We start from the raw sequence: 13,964 nt of genomic DNA, 5'->3' as shown, positions 1-13,964 counted from the left end.
TAATAAGATTTTTGTCATCAAAATACCAAACGATGTCTGTGAAGAAACGATCAATTTACTATTGAATCATAGAATCATAGAATGGCCTGAGTTGAAAAGGACCACAGAGATCATCTAGTTTCAATGCCCCTGCTATGTGCAAGGTCGCCAAGCACCAGACCAGGCTGCCCAGAGCCACATCCAGCCTGGCCTTGAATGCCTCCAGGGATGGGGCGTCCACAGCCTCTCTGGGCAACCTGTTCCAATATGAACTGCAGGGCTTGGAGCCTGAAGAGTCTCTGCCCAGACCAGGTGCGAGCAACACTTTTGTCCTGATGGCAGTGGGTATAATATATCACAGAAGGCAATGAGGCTCAAGCTTCAGAAGATGTAGTGCCCACAGCACTTAGGTGTGGTTTTGCCTCTGGGTAGTACTGAACTAGCTAAAGGAGAGAAGTGCTCTTGGTCTGTAATGTCAGCTGGACACTTTTAGAAACAACTCTCCAGCCCCAGTACCAAGAAGGGGAGGCAATGGGATGCTTCCATGCCATGTGAGAGGAGCGGGTGTCGGTCCTGCAGCTGCTGGGAACTGCGGGAGTGCCCGTGCTGCAGCAATGGAACAGCCCACAGACACTGAGGGCTGAGACCAGCTGCCCTCTCCATGTCCCCAGCCAATGCGAAGGGTTCTTTCTAGTACATCAGTTCAGGACCTTTACCACTCTTGAAAGCTGCTTCACTGCATAAAGAGGCCCCTGGAAGGCAACCAAGCTGTTTGTAAAGATAGACATGAAAATCTGGATAAATCAGTCAAGATCGTGGAATGAAATGATGATGCACTTAACTGCAGCAGGCTGTCTTTCATTCCTGAGCAAAGACCTCAGCTATATAGGCACTCAGCTGCAGCGCTGTACCATCAAAGTTAAATTCACTGCTTGGAGCGAACCATTTGCCTTCCCCAGGTAATGAACTGGAGACAGCAGCAGGGGTGCCACCAGACAGCAGCCAGATGGGAAGAACAAAAGGTAGATATATAATCCCTGGGTGAGAAATGGCAATATTCATTGCACAGATTGGATGTGAGGGGCACACAGGCAGTGACTGAACAAGCATCTGCACACCTTACTACCTGCATGACAAAGTTTGAAGGGCAAAATGTTAGATGCAATGTTAGAAGAAAAGTGTTAGATGCAATTTGCTGCATTGATCCCACAGCTTTTACATAAAAAGCGTTTGTATGTTACAGAAAACTGCCCCTTACATGCAGCCCTGGCTGACAACTGGAGCTCTGCAGATGTGTCCCAAGTGAACATGACCGCTTCTGAACTCCTGTCCCACGACTGGCAGTCAGGCCAACCCAAAAATGTAAGACGGTTATTACAGTCCACCAAATGAGTCTGCTGCCGTTACTCAAAGGCAACAAATAAATTTTTATGAACAGAAGACAAGACATTAAACATTTCACTGATGACATTTTCACATTTATTTGAAGTTATTACAGTAAAGAAACATAAAGTAATATTCCCCCGCTTTATGAAATCAGTCAGGTTTCAGTTTCTCCTCCATTGGTTACAAAACTAAATCTAATACAGAGTCTTTTTCTCCTATAAATATACCCTATCCAGAGTGGTCCCTCCAAGGCACTCATTTCATTTTTATTAGCCAGGCAGTGTGAGTCATACTATTAATCGGTATCAGCAGCAACATATCACCAGACTGTCCTTTGCTGCAGCCTATTTTTAGAAAGGGAATGAGCCTGCTGCTGAGTTATATAATGATGCAGCTATTTATAGGCCTCTATTATACCTAGAGAGCACCATCCTGACTCCCGAGCTGGGAGCTGACAGGGCTGCGATTAGAGATTCCACATTCTCCCCGCCTTTCCCACAGATACATTTGCAGTTTTGTTTACCTGCCGTTATTCCTCCTTATTCAATCTGCAGTATAATTTCATTTGAAATTCTGTGTGTTCAAGCAAAATTTGCTTTAGAACCAACCCATTATTGTTTGTGGAAAGGCAAAACAGACAGTCAGAATGCCAGCAAAATAAATGTCTTTTTATTTGCCTCCCTTCCTGGTTGCATGAACTCAGCCAAATGTAGTTGCCTTAAAAATACACTCATAATCCTAGAAGCTCTGTCATAAAATTCTCAGGTTCTGGGGGTTTTTTTCCACTTAATTCTATTTTTTCATGCTGGTTTTTGGGTCCTACAGATAGAAAAAGTGGTGTAAGACAGATTATATACTGCTGGGCCTGAACAAACATAAGGATGGGGGAGGAGAGAATTTGTGATGGAGGTAGCAATGTGACTTTTGCTTTATCCAGGTTAGATCCTGCACAGCACACAGATCAGCTGGAATACAGCTTCAGACACGTATGTAGTTGCAAAGCAGATATTAGCAGTTTAAGGCAAGCTACAAAGAAGCAGCTCAGGGCATAATCTCCATGCTTGTGCATTTCAGATCATGTGTGTTCATTTGTAAACTCTCTAGAACTGGACATTTACTTTCAAGATAGTAAATAGACTAGATTTCTCTCCTGGCCTTTCAGTGACCATATCACCCTGAAGAGCAGGCTGAGTCTCAGCCAGACACGCAGAAGCAATGCAAAGAACAGGCAGGACAAAAACGGGAGGGGAGCTGGAAGGGACCCACAAGGATCACTGAGGCCAACCCCTGGCTCCACACAGCACCACCCAAAATCAAACCCAATGTCTGAGAGCGCTGTCCAGACACTCCTCGAACTCTGGCACTCAGGGCTGTGCCCACTGCCCTGGGCAGCCTGTTCCATGCCCACCACCCTCTGGTGCAGACCCTTTCCCTAACACCTTTCCTGATCCTCCTCTGATGGAAGTTTTCTTTCTGCCTCTTCCCTCATTGGGGTATTAAGTTTCCTCTCTTACTTCAGACACCCAATTTTCACAGAACTAGTAAGAGTATTATATCCTTGGAAGTTGAAGTTGGCTACTGACACAAGAGGTTTCAGAGACAAATACAGGGACAGGCACACGCTGTGCAATCACAGAATCCTCAGGAAACCAGGATTAAAAATGTTTTCTTGAAGTATTAAAATATTTTGTCTTTTAGTAACTATGCCTGTTTGTTTTGTTTTGTTTTCTGAATGCGCTGCATCCCACTTATACACATTGTGTCCAGGCCTGGTACTGTAGTTCGACCTTACGTCATGGTGCTATTTAAAATGAAGCTCTTAAAATATTAACCATCATACATCAGTCCCTTCACTGCAATCATAAGCAGCTTGCTTCTGCAAATTGAGATGGCTAATGATACAGAAATTAATGGAATGCTTCATATTTTGTTCCTGGCCAGGGCTGGATTTCTCTCAGGTCCCTGGATTTATTATATTCCCCCTCCCTTTTTGCTTGTACATGCAATGCATACCTAAGTATCACAGGAGAATTACAATACAAAGAGGCGCACCATCAATCTGATGGCCATTAAAATATGGTCACTGACCAAATCCCTTAATATACTGAGTTACTGCAGTTGGCTTTAGAATACACTTTAGAGAGGATTAACTGCAAAGCATGTTAAACCAAGGGCATATCTCTCATTCTCAGCTGCCACAAAGGGGATGTAAGTTTTGCATACAGAAGGAAGGAGAAGGTTTTTGACAGCTAGAGATGCTTATCTTTCCTTTACCACAGGGAAGGCTGGACAAGATGCTGCCTGCCACCTTTCCAGGCTGACATTATCTGCACATCAGCAAAGCTGCTGAATGTCAGGCTGTGATAACCAGTGAATGCTTGCTTCCATATGCAGAAGAGCTTGCCACCATGCAGCAGACACCAGATAATGCTTTTGGAAATGGAGCAGAGAGAGAGAAGGAAGAAAAAGTGAATTGAGTGTACACACCCACCTCCCAAATTAATTTAAGAAAGGTTTATGAAGATATGCAATAAAATTACAAGTACCTATGTTAGCTAGAAATCATTATCCGTCATATTTTATTAATCCATTGATATTTTACTCACTGTGAGGCTCTTGTTAATATAAAGATCTTGATTTCTTGTGGCAGCTATTGAATAGTAATAAAATATCTTTTCTCCCTCAATGATGGCAGGTCTAAATGTTGTAGATGACAAGAGCTATTGCTGAAATTTAGTGGGTTTTTAATGTCCTGGAAACAATCCAGGCAGACCTGTCCTGGCTGGAGCTAGCATAGGTCTTGTCATGGAGTAGCCACATGGCACGTGTCATTTCTGTCAGCACTTGATGTTAATGTAAAAGCCATTTCTGCAGCCTGGAATGATTCCCTTTCTGCAGAAGAAGCTTGTCCAGATCCTATAGGGAAGTTACCAGAATATAATAATTTGAATTTTGAATATCCCTGCAGGATATTTCTACAGTGTGTAGTATTACCCCCTGGACCTTATTTGCGTGCTATGCTATATTTGTAACAGGGGATATCGTGTCCTCCTACGGACTAGGACACTGCTCTCTTGGGAAATCCCTTTGCCAGCAAATGCACACACATTGGCAGCCTTGCCTGCAACAGGGAGGTTGGAAATAGAGGATCTCTGAAGTCCTTGCAATCCAAGCCACTCTGTGATTCTGTCATTTAAATCCTAGTTGTCTCTTCAGGTAAGGATCCTTAAGCAACAAGGAATTTCCACTCTTTTCCTCCTCACTGTATACCTGTGAACATGAGTAGCAGGGGACCAGAATGCAGTGAGCCTAGGAAAGGATAGCCTGCAAATCTTCTTCATCTGCTGCAGCAGTGGTGAAGCCACTGACACTGTGGGCAGACTAATTCAGACATTTGGTGAGAGAAAGTGTCAGACATTGGTTCTAGTTACATGATCTAGAACTGATGATATGTTTTTCAGCTTACAACCAGCTGCCCCATCCTTTGCGAAAGAAACAAGCAAATCAATGAAACCAAGGAAGCCCAAACTCCACAAGCCAGGATCAGGAACCAGACACTTTTTATCATGGAAGTGCTCATTAAACTCACCTGCAGGAAAGACTGTCTTGTCCCACACAGCCTTTCTATGCCCAGCTCTGTATGGCAACCACTCTCAAAGCGTCTATTCTAGCCTCACTAGTTGTTTAAAGAAACTGGATCTTAGTTAGTCTATACCTACCTTCTGTGTTAACATAGGCACCTTCTGTGGTGCTGAGTCAGCAGCTTAGCACTACGCATAGAATTACAGAATCATAGAATCATTAAAGTTGGAAAAGAGCATGAAGATCATCTAGTCCACCTACCCACCATCCATCAATATTGTCCTCTAAACCATGTTCCTTAGTACCACATCTACCAGGTTCTTGAACACCTCTGAGATGATGCCTCCACCACTTCCTGGGGCAGCCTGTGCCACTGCCTCATCAGTCTTTCTGAGAAAATTTTTTTTCCTAATATCCAACCTGATCCTCCCCATGCACAAATTGAGGCCATTCTCCCTAGTCCCATTTCTGCTACCTGGAAGAAGAGGGCAGCCTCCACAACCTATACAACTTCTTTTCAGGCAGTTGTGAAGAATGGTAAGGTTTCACCTTCTCCAGATGAAACACAGCCATTCACTCATTCCTCTCACCACCAGTGAGATGAAGGAGAGAACTAGAAATAAAAGAGAACTCATGGTTTAAGATTAAAAACATTTACTAAGGCTTTTGGCTCCTGGTGTCCTCAGTGGGCTACACATGGCACCTAGATCCCAGATGGCTCCAGACTGCAGGTTTGTGATTTAGTTCCTGGTGATGGAACTAATAAACTTCAGCTCTTCATGATAGCAGAGCTTGATGGGAAGCAGGCAGGAGTGAGTGGGGCAGCTCATGAGGTGAGGTAGAAGAGTTCTAAATATGTTTCTCAGCAGAACAGCAGAATGCTTGGCAGATCTGATTTTATTTAATTACTGTCAAACATTCTGCCCTTGAAACATCTACAAATGATTTTTCACATATATAAAAATGTTTAATTTAAAAGACACAGAGTTAATAAAATAGTGATTACTTTTTTTTGCTTAAGTGCTATTGAAAGCTTGAATAGTTGGGAATAGCTACTGTAAGAGTTTTGAGGCTGGGATCCTCTGAGATTTCATAATAAGTCACGGAATTTTTAACTAGTTTTAGTATCCTATCTCTTCCTGTCCCCAGTTGGTGGGCTTTGTATTTTGGTATCCTGCTGTGCATAAAAGATGTGCATCACCTAAAGGAAAATAAAACTGCCTCTTAACAGATTTATTGCTTTTCAAAGAAAATTGGTTTCACTATATTTGGAAATCCATATGTGCTGAAAAAAGACTGGCTGAGAAGAGTTACCCAAAGCCCATAAAATATATGCAGAGTAAGTGTTCATGAGCTCAAAACAAGGGATTGTTTGATTAAACTGCAAGAGACATAATACAACTGTAGAATTTTGTTGTTGTTTTTTTTTTTCCTTTGCTCTTTGCTCATTGTTATGCAAAGTCAGTGCTATCTAATGGTAGAAACAACATTTCTGGCTATATTCCTCTGGAGGTAGTTATAAAACTGATACAATGCAAATTAAGTAAGTCCTGAGGTTTCCTTCAGCTTTTCACTTATCAGGTTTTAAAGACTCCCACTGCAGTGTAGAGTTGACTCAGAAATAGCACAGACTTTTCAGGCACTCAGTTTGGGGTACTCCTTGGGCACCTACCTATGCTCACATTTTGCCCAAGCCTTATGAAGCCAAGAAGAATCTAAGAAAAACCCTGGCTACTGGGCTCCAGGCAATTACCTGAGAGTTGGTACCACTTATGAGCAATTGGATCCCGAATGGTAAAACACTTCCCAGCAACATAGCCATGTAGATGTCTCAGGGAATAGGAGATAACAAGGATGAAGTTACCAGGGCAGTAGGAGGGCTCCCCAAGAGCCCTGCACGAATTGTCACGAATTGTGCATCACAACCTGGGGAGAAGCTGTCCTCTTGGATACAGAAGGAGCCTTATATTTGGGAGACGAAAATGAATTGGTGTGGTTTCTTGAGGAGGGATCTCTTAAAGATGCAGTCTTTACAGAGCAGGTCAGGACTGACTCTTTGCAGAAATGAGGGGCTAGATTGTGTGCTATGCAACATAATGATGAGAATCACTGAATCACAGAAATTTAGAAAAGACCTCTCATCCAACCATTGACCAATCACCACCATGCCCACTAACCTGGCCCCTCAGTGCCACATGTCATCTTTGTCCTGTGTTTTCTCCTACCTCTGTGCATGCTCCCTATGGGGAGAAAAAAGCTCTAGTTTTTCTTCTGTGCACTATTCCATGACTAAAAAGTGAAAGACAATGCCTTCCTCCTCAGCTTCTGGAATAATCTCTGGCTGACATCACCTTGGCTACATTTTCCAGAAAGAGTTCAGCTGCTCTTGCTCTGTTCTTCATTTGTGCCTGTCCATCCAAATTTTTGCTGGAGGTGCTGAGATGAGCTTCCCTTGGTTACAGCCCAAACAGGACTTTCTTACCAGCAAGATACAGCTGAAACTGTTCAGTTTTCCTTTCTGATTTCTTCTGGAGCTGGTGGGGGACAAAAAGGACTGAGCTCTTCTGATCCTGGGAGGAGATAAGCTGAACAAGCTGTGGGAGAGCAGTAATTTTTTTTCTTTTGCAGGACTGTAGTAGGAGGAGAGAAAAAGAATACTGCCCTGGAGGGATAAGTTAAACTTGGGATACTGGGGATGATTGGTTGTCACAACCATCAGCCATCTGCCTTGCCTCTCTCTGGGAAGCTGCCTGCCCAGCTCAATGATTCATGAACCATCTCAATTTACAGCTTGGCATAGTCACACGAATTAAAATTTATGTGGGTTGGCTTTGATACATTAAGTTGTAAGTATGGCAGTGCAGGGGTGGATACATGCCCCAGTTGGGACGTTCCTGATATAAGCAGGGATACCAGCCTCTGCAAGGGGTGTAAGATGAGTCCTGGGAAGGAGAAGCCCATCAGTCTTCCTAAAGTCACCTACACCAACATGCGTCAATAACTTTACCACCTCAGGAGCTATTTTTCTTGTGCCAAAGCATGAAGAAACTGTTTCATGACCAATTCTCAAGGCAGTGACCATAGCCCACTTAAAGAGATGCATTCACAAGCTCTGCATCCTCAGGGGACCTTTTTCTATGATTGAGTATACTCTACTAAGCCCCGTGTTTGAGCCCAAAGCAGAAAAGAGATAAAACTATACATCTGCATTCATTCACTGTGCTTGCTCACTTTTTAAGAATGCTCTTTCACCTTTCTGAGTGTAATTTTTTCTCCAATAAATGCAATTGTGGAAAATATTTTTAGGTTATTTGATTCAAAACTTGTTTTCTCAGCAAAACTTGAACATTAATTCTATTTCTTTCTGGAAAGTTTTAAGAACCTGAGCTACAGATGCATTTAGATGTAATACCTCCAACAGGCAATTTTCATTCACCCAGATCACTTTGCATATATCTAGTTTCAAGCAAGCAAGTATAATAGCCTGTAACCAAGCTTATCAAGAAATGTGAAGAATAATTCTCATCACTTCTCTATCTGAGATGATCCTGGGACAAATTTTAGGCTTTTACTATAGCCTAAAGATCCAGTATCAAGGATAGCATGTGTAAGCTGAGGTAGGCGTATCCCTGGTTTTTGTCTGCCAAATGTGCCTTGGGTGGTCAATACCAAATGAATTTAGTTTGTTCATTTCTAGTGTATTTAGCAAGTGATCTCAAAACTTTAAAAGAGAGGATAGCCTGTGGGATTTCCTGGGATTTGGAGATAAACTAGGCAGTTTCAAATTGCACAGAGTCAAAAAGAGAGGACAAAACCTTAAGAACTCCAAAATAAGGAAAAAGAAAATAGAAAAATTAAAATCTCCAATCTTTATAAAAGCTCCATTTTGTGTGTGCGTGTGTGACATATTATAAAAATTTAAAAAATAATAATAATACAGCAACAAGCAGTGAATTGTATTTAGATGCATACAGTGTTGTAAATGATTGTAAATGATTCAGGTCTCATCAACATGGTTTCCTTCCTCCTATTCCTCCTTCCTCCGCTCTCTCCACTCCCTGCTCCCTCTCCTCACAATATGCCCTCTGCAAGCCAAGTGTGAAATAGCGGCCTTCATTCATGTGTGACTTTCATCAGGCCTCTGGGAATTTGGAGCAGAGGGAGCTTTTCCTCCTGATTGTTGAATGCATGGGGTCATGGGCAAGACTCATGAACATCAGTAGGCGCCTACATTGTTGCATATCTGATGGTGCGAAGCCCATGCATTCCCTCCTGCAAGTTCCTAGCATGGCACTGTTAGTTCCTGTGGGCTGCATAAGCAGCTCTAGCTCCAGTTGCACCATTTTGCAGTGGATGTAGATGCCCGCCTGCATAGTGCTGTGCTGCTAAACGGTGGGGTGCCGGAACAGAAGCCCCCTGAAGGACACCAGTGGCCAGAGCCTTGACCTCTGCAGCTCATGTTCTTTCACAGTTGGATCAAGATGAATGCAAAAAGGAATCTTGCCTCACTCTATAAAATAAGAGTCAGGTTAGTGTTGTGCCCATGGCTGAACTATCTAAAGCATACCACCTGTTTTGTTCTACTGTTTACTTCTGGTGTACAATTGCTGTGTGCCAGGAGTGGGTTATTTCTTACCTAGGAGTGATCTAAAAGGAAAGTGTCGATAGCTCTGCCACCTCCCACTGCCTATTGCTGCTCCACCCAAAGTGTACTCTACTAGTATAGGCCCCATTGTTCAGTGACAGGGAGCTGAAGTAGTCCAACACTGCATATACGAAACTGAAAACTAAATGGAAATTGCAGCTTTGCTTTTATCAGCCCACAGGCAGCTGGATATTCTTGTGTAACAGAAGAAGCCCATCCCTCTGCCCCTGCCATAGGCCTGGAAGCTCAGAACAGACACAGTGAGTCCCTCTGACAGATTTTAGCACTGCCTCTTGAGAAAGTGAGCAATCAGTGGTCTATCATGTTATGAACCTAAGAAGAGGAAGACAGCTCAGAAAGTACAGGACAAGCGTATTGACTATCTGCCTTGTTCACCATTTGCTTAGGTGACACCTGTGGCTGGGGAGGTTTTGTTTTTCTCTCTCCTGTGCTTGATTACATCACTGTCTGTGTTGCTCCCTTCATTACTTCTTTCCTCTCTCCCTCACCCTCAAAGAAGAAAAAAAAATAAGTTAAAAGCCATGCTTATCAGAGAGGCAAGGTTTAATTAGCTTACAAAAATACAAATTTCATGGTTCTTCAGAGATAGACATGATGGAAAGGGGAGAACTTTAATAACAGTGCTTAGCATTTGTACAGTGCTGTGTGCATTTGAAGTGTGTCACTTTGACCTCAGCAGTCTGCACAAGCCTCCTGCAGCAGATCCTGGGAGGCAACTGTGGCCTCTATGTAGGGTTGCTGATGTGGATTGTAGAGCTAGTTTGAATAATATGTAGTGAGAAAGCCTAGCTATGGATTATTCAGTCATAGAATGTCTAGGTGTAACAGCTCATGCTAACTTTTATAGGAAAGTCTATGAGCACTTTGCCAGTCATATTGCCTGAAGAGTGGTGTATGACTCAGAATCAAAGAATCATTAAGATTGGAAAAGACTGCTGTCATCTTGTCCAACTGTCAACCCATCCACCACCTCCCAGGATAGGCTATTACAGAACAACTTGTGGCTGCTTCTTAAATAGCCATGGCTACTTTGTCTTCTATTTTGCCTACAAAGAAGTCACGACATATTTAAAAACCAAGAAATAAAGTTAACGCTTGACTTTTCGGAAGCAAGGTGAGAATGGGCAGTAGGTTTCCTTGCCATAGGTATGTTGCCTAGGAAACATCATCCTGTGATAGCTGCATGTTTGGTAGGACTGAATCAACTTTATCTCTGAGGAAACACAGAAATAAAATGCTTCTAAGGGGAATGGAATATGAGCAAAGCTCCACCTCCAGCCCATCCTCGCTCTTGTTGCTGTTAGGGCATATCACTAGCTAATAACCAGGACTAGGAGGTTCCTCATCCTCACTGCTACCCCTTAAATCCTAAATTAAGGTGATCTAAACTTCTCTGTCTTCAGTCCAGCTCTAGAATCACCTAAGATTTGTGGAGTAAGTCTATGACAGACCTCCTCCTCAGTGGGCGTTCAGTGATTGTGTCTTTGAGGAAGGTGATGAGCCTGCTCCAAAATGCCTGCCTTGATATAGCCCTAATCCTCAAAACACCTTTCTGAGACAGAGAGATAGCATCATTAAGAAATGAGAAGTAACAGGATCAGATAGTTACAAAGATTCCGTCCGTACCAAGATAGGCAGGTGACAAGACAATCAGAGCTTTAGGAGAAATAAGGCAGACCCTGGGAAGGGGGGAACAAGCCACACTCTTTCAAAGGAACAGGAACTATCATTAAAAGCAGATAGAAAACAAAGCATAGTGATTTGGAAAAGTTTTGAAATCAATCTGACAGTGCCAATATGGAGATAAGTCACCTTTTGTTCTTTCACAAGACCTGTCAGAAAGCGACCCGGTTAATCAGTTAACAATTCTCATTGTGAACAAAATTTAAAAAACAAAACAAAACACAAAATACTTCGTACAAAGAAAAACCCAGGGAAACCTGGAATTCATGACTGCAAGATTTTAGTTTGAGCTGAAAATAACCAGATGTCAAAGATAGCCAGTAAAAGGGCTAGTGATATGTCTAATGCCAGGCAAGATATTGATTTCCTGGAAAGAGAGGATCAAGGACAGGTGACTCAGATAATTTCACAATAAATGCCCTTTTCTGTCCAGAACTGCAATCACTGCAGCATCTCTGCAGTTCCCAGGAGTGCAAACCCAACAATGCTATGAAGCACATCTTGCTTTGCTGCTCAAGAGCACTCTTATTTACTCTCATTTTTTAGATGTAACAGTTGCATGCACATGACATGGAAAATAAAAAATAAAATAAAAAATGAAGTACTCTTTTAGAATAATTGAGGCTCAGAAATAAAGTTTTTAAACCCCAGGACCAGTTTGTTGTTGTTGTTGTTGTTTATTCCTCTGCTGTAAATTTTCAAAGAATTGGGCATCTTCTGGCACTATGTCAGTTCTGCAGCTATACAAGTTATCTCTGCTGATTGATGTTATCACACGGATTTTGTTTTGTGGCTTGCAGAATAATGCATTTTCAAGCAGCTAGGGCCAATCCAACAGAGATATTCAGAAAAACTCTAAGAAACAAACAACAACAACAACAACAACAACAACAACAACAAAAAGAAGAAGCCAGAAGAGACTGTGTCTTGTCTTTTTTCCCAGGCAGAATTTTTAGTCTTTCATAATTAATTTGTCCAACTTATTCCTTACAGTCCCCTGTTGATGGAGTGGTTAGCTTCCCTTTTAATCAGGAAACATTACCTAATGTTTATCCTAACTTGGTGCTGTTTAAGCTCACTCTTCTTGTCTTAGCCCTGCTAGGGATGGGGGGAAAAATTCCTTTTTGCTTTGATCCTGATGGTATAGCCAACAATACTCGTCATCTCTTCTTTTAGCCTTCTCTGTTTTGAATCAAATAAACCCAAGCTTCTCATGTAAGGCATCCATTTCTAGCGCTCAGTAAAGCCTCCAAAGAGATCCCACAGGTCTACTGATGTATGCTGAATATCAGTCACACTAACTCCAGACGAGATTTTCCCAGTGCTGAGCAGAATGGGGAGATTATTCATCTAACTATATGTGCTTACTTATCTATCATCTCCTGAGTTTGATGCTGTCTTTTCCCTGCAGGAAGGAAAAGCTTTTTGACTGTGGTGAGTAATCAGTGGGAGTATTTCAGTCCAAGATGCACTGTGAGAGGGTTATGCCCCTTGGGATTGCTGTGCTAGTATCAGGGCCAAAATCCATCCAGAACCTTCTCCACACCAGAACTAGGATCTTCTTCTAAGGCCAGTGATATTTGCTGTCAAAACACATTTTCTGCCTCGAATACAAATACCAGTGATGGTATGATGTCATGAACTTGTCCTATTATTGCTCCTATTAGTCCAAGAGTCTTGACCTCCTGGACTTAAGAGGGATGCTTGGTTTCTTTTTAAAACTATTTTTTGCCATCATTATAGTTTGACATTTTTGTTCTGGGTGTGTCAGGCAGACAGAGATGACCTTTGGGCCATGGACTGACTTAGCAATGAGTGGCGTAGATGCTCTGAGGAGGTGAAGTCCCTAGAGGAGATTTCTTCAAGATTTCTTACTTGCAAAATTTGCCTCTGAACACACAGAGATCCAACAGTATACATTAAAGCTAAAGTAAATGTGGAAACTGCAATATAAATTGTCCATACTATCTATGTTGTCAGATGTGGCCTCTTCCAGGGGAACTGATTTCACATTCAGACTCAGCCTTTGCCATAAAAGCTTGATTGATATGCACATGTCTGGATTGCCTGGAATGTCTCGAGTCTAACACATAAACGAATCATAGAATCATAGAATGTTTTAAGTTGGAAGGGGCCCTTAAAGGCCATCTGGTCCAACTCCTCTGCAGTGAACAGGGATACCTACAGCTATATCAAGCGTTCAGAGCCCCATCCAGCCTGACCTTGTCTCCAGGTATGGAGCATGCACCACCTCTCTGGGAAACGCGTTCCAGGATTTCTCTGGACTCCCTGTGCAGTCAGTTAAGCTCTCAGGAGCACTGACATCAGAGGAGAGTCCTTTAAGCTTGTGAAGACTGTTTAACCTCCACCAGTTACTTTCCAAATGCAGTGCCAATGGGAATCTCCTTTCCAGGGAAAAGCTTGAAAAACTGGCCTCGCAGAGCCCCTTGCAGAGACTGCTGGGACAAACTGGCATAGAGCTGCACCAGCAACTGCCTGAAGTGGTAATGAGGTTTCTCTTCTCTTTCAGTCTTGAACTTTATACAAGGTGTCACAGCACAGTTGAAAAGTATGAGAGCAGTGTTTGCCAGCAAAACAGAGGAAATCTGATTGCTTATAGGCTTTTATCAGGTCATCTCTCCTTTACCATAATACCTCTGACAGCCTA

This window comes from Meleagris gallopavo, chromosome 1 (assembly GCF_905368555.1).
Source record: "Meleagris gallopavo chromosome 1, MGAL_WU_HG_1.1, whole genome shotgun sequence".
Taxonomy (NCBI): Eukaryota; Metazoa; Chordata; class Aves; order Galliformes; family Phasianidae; genus Meleagris; species Meleagris gallopavo.
This window is presented reverse-complemented; position numbering follows the sequence as displayed.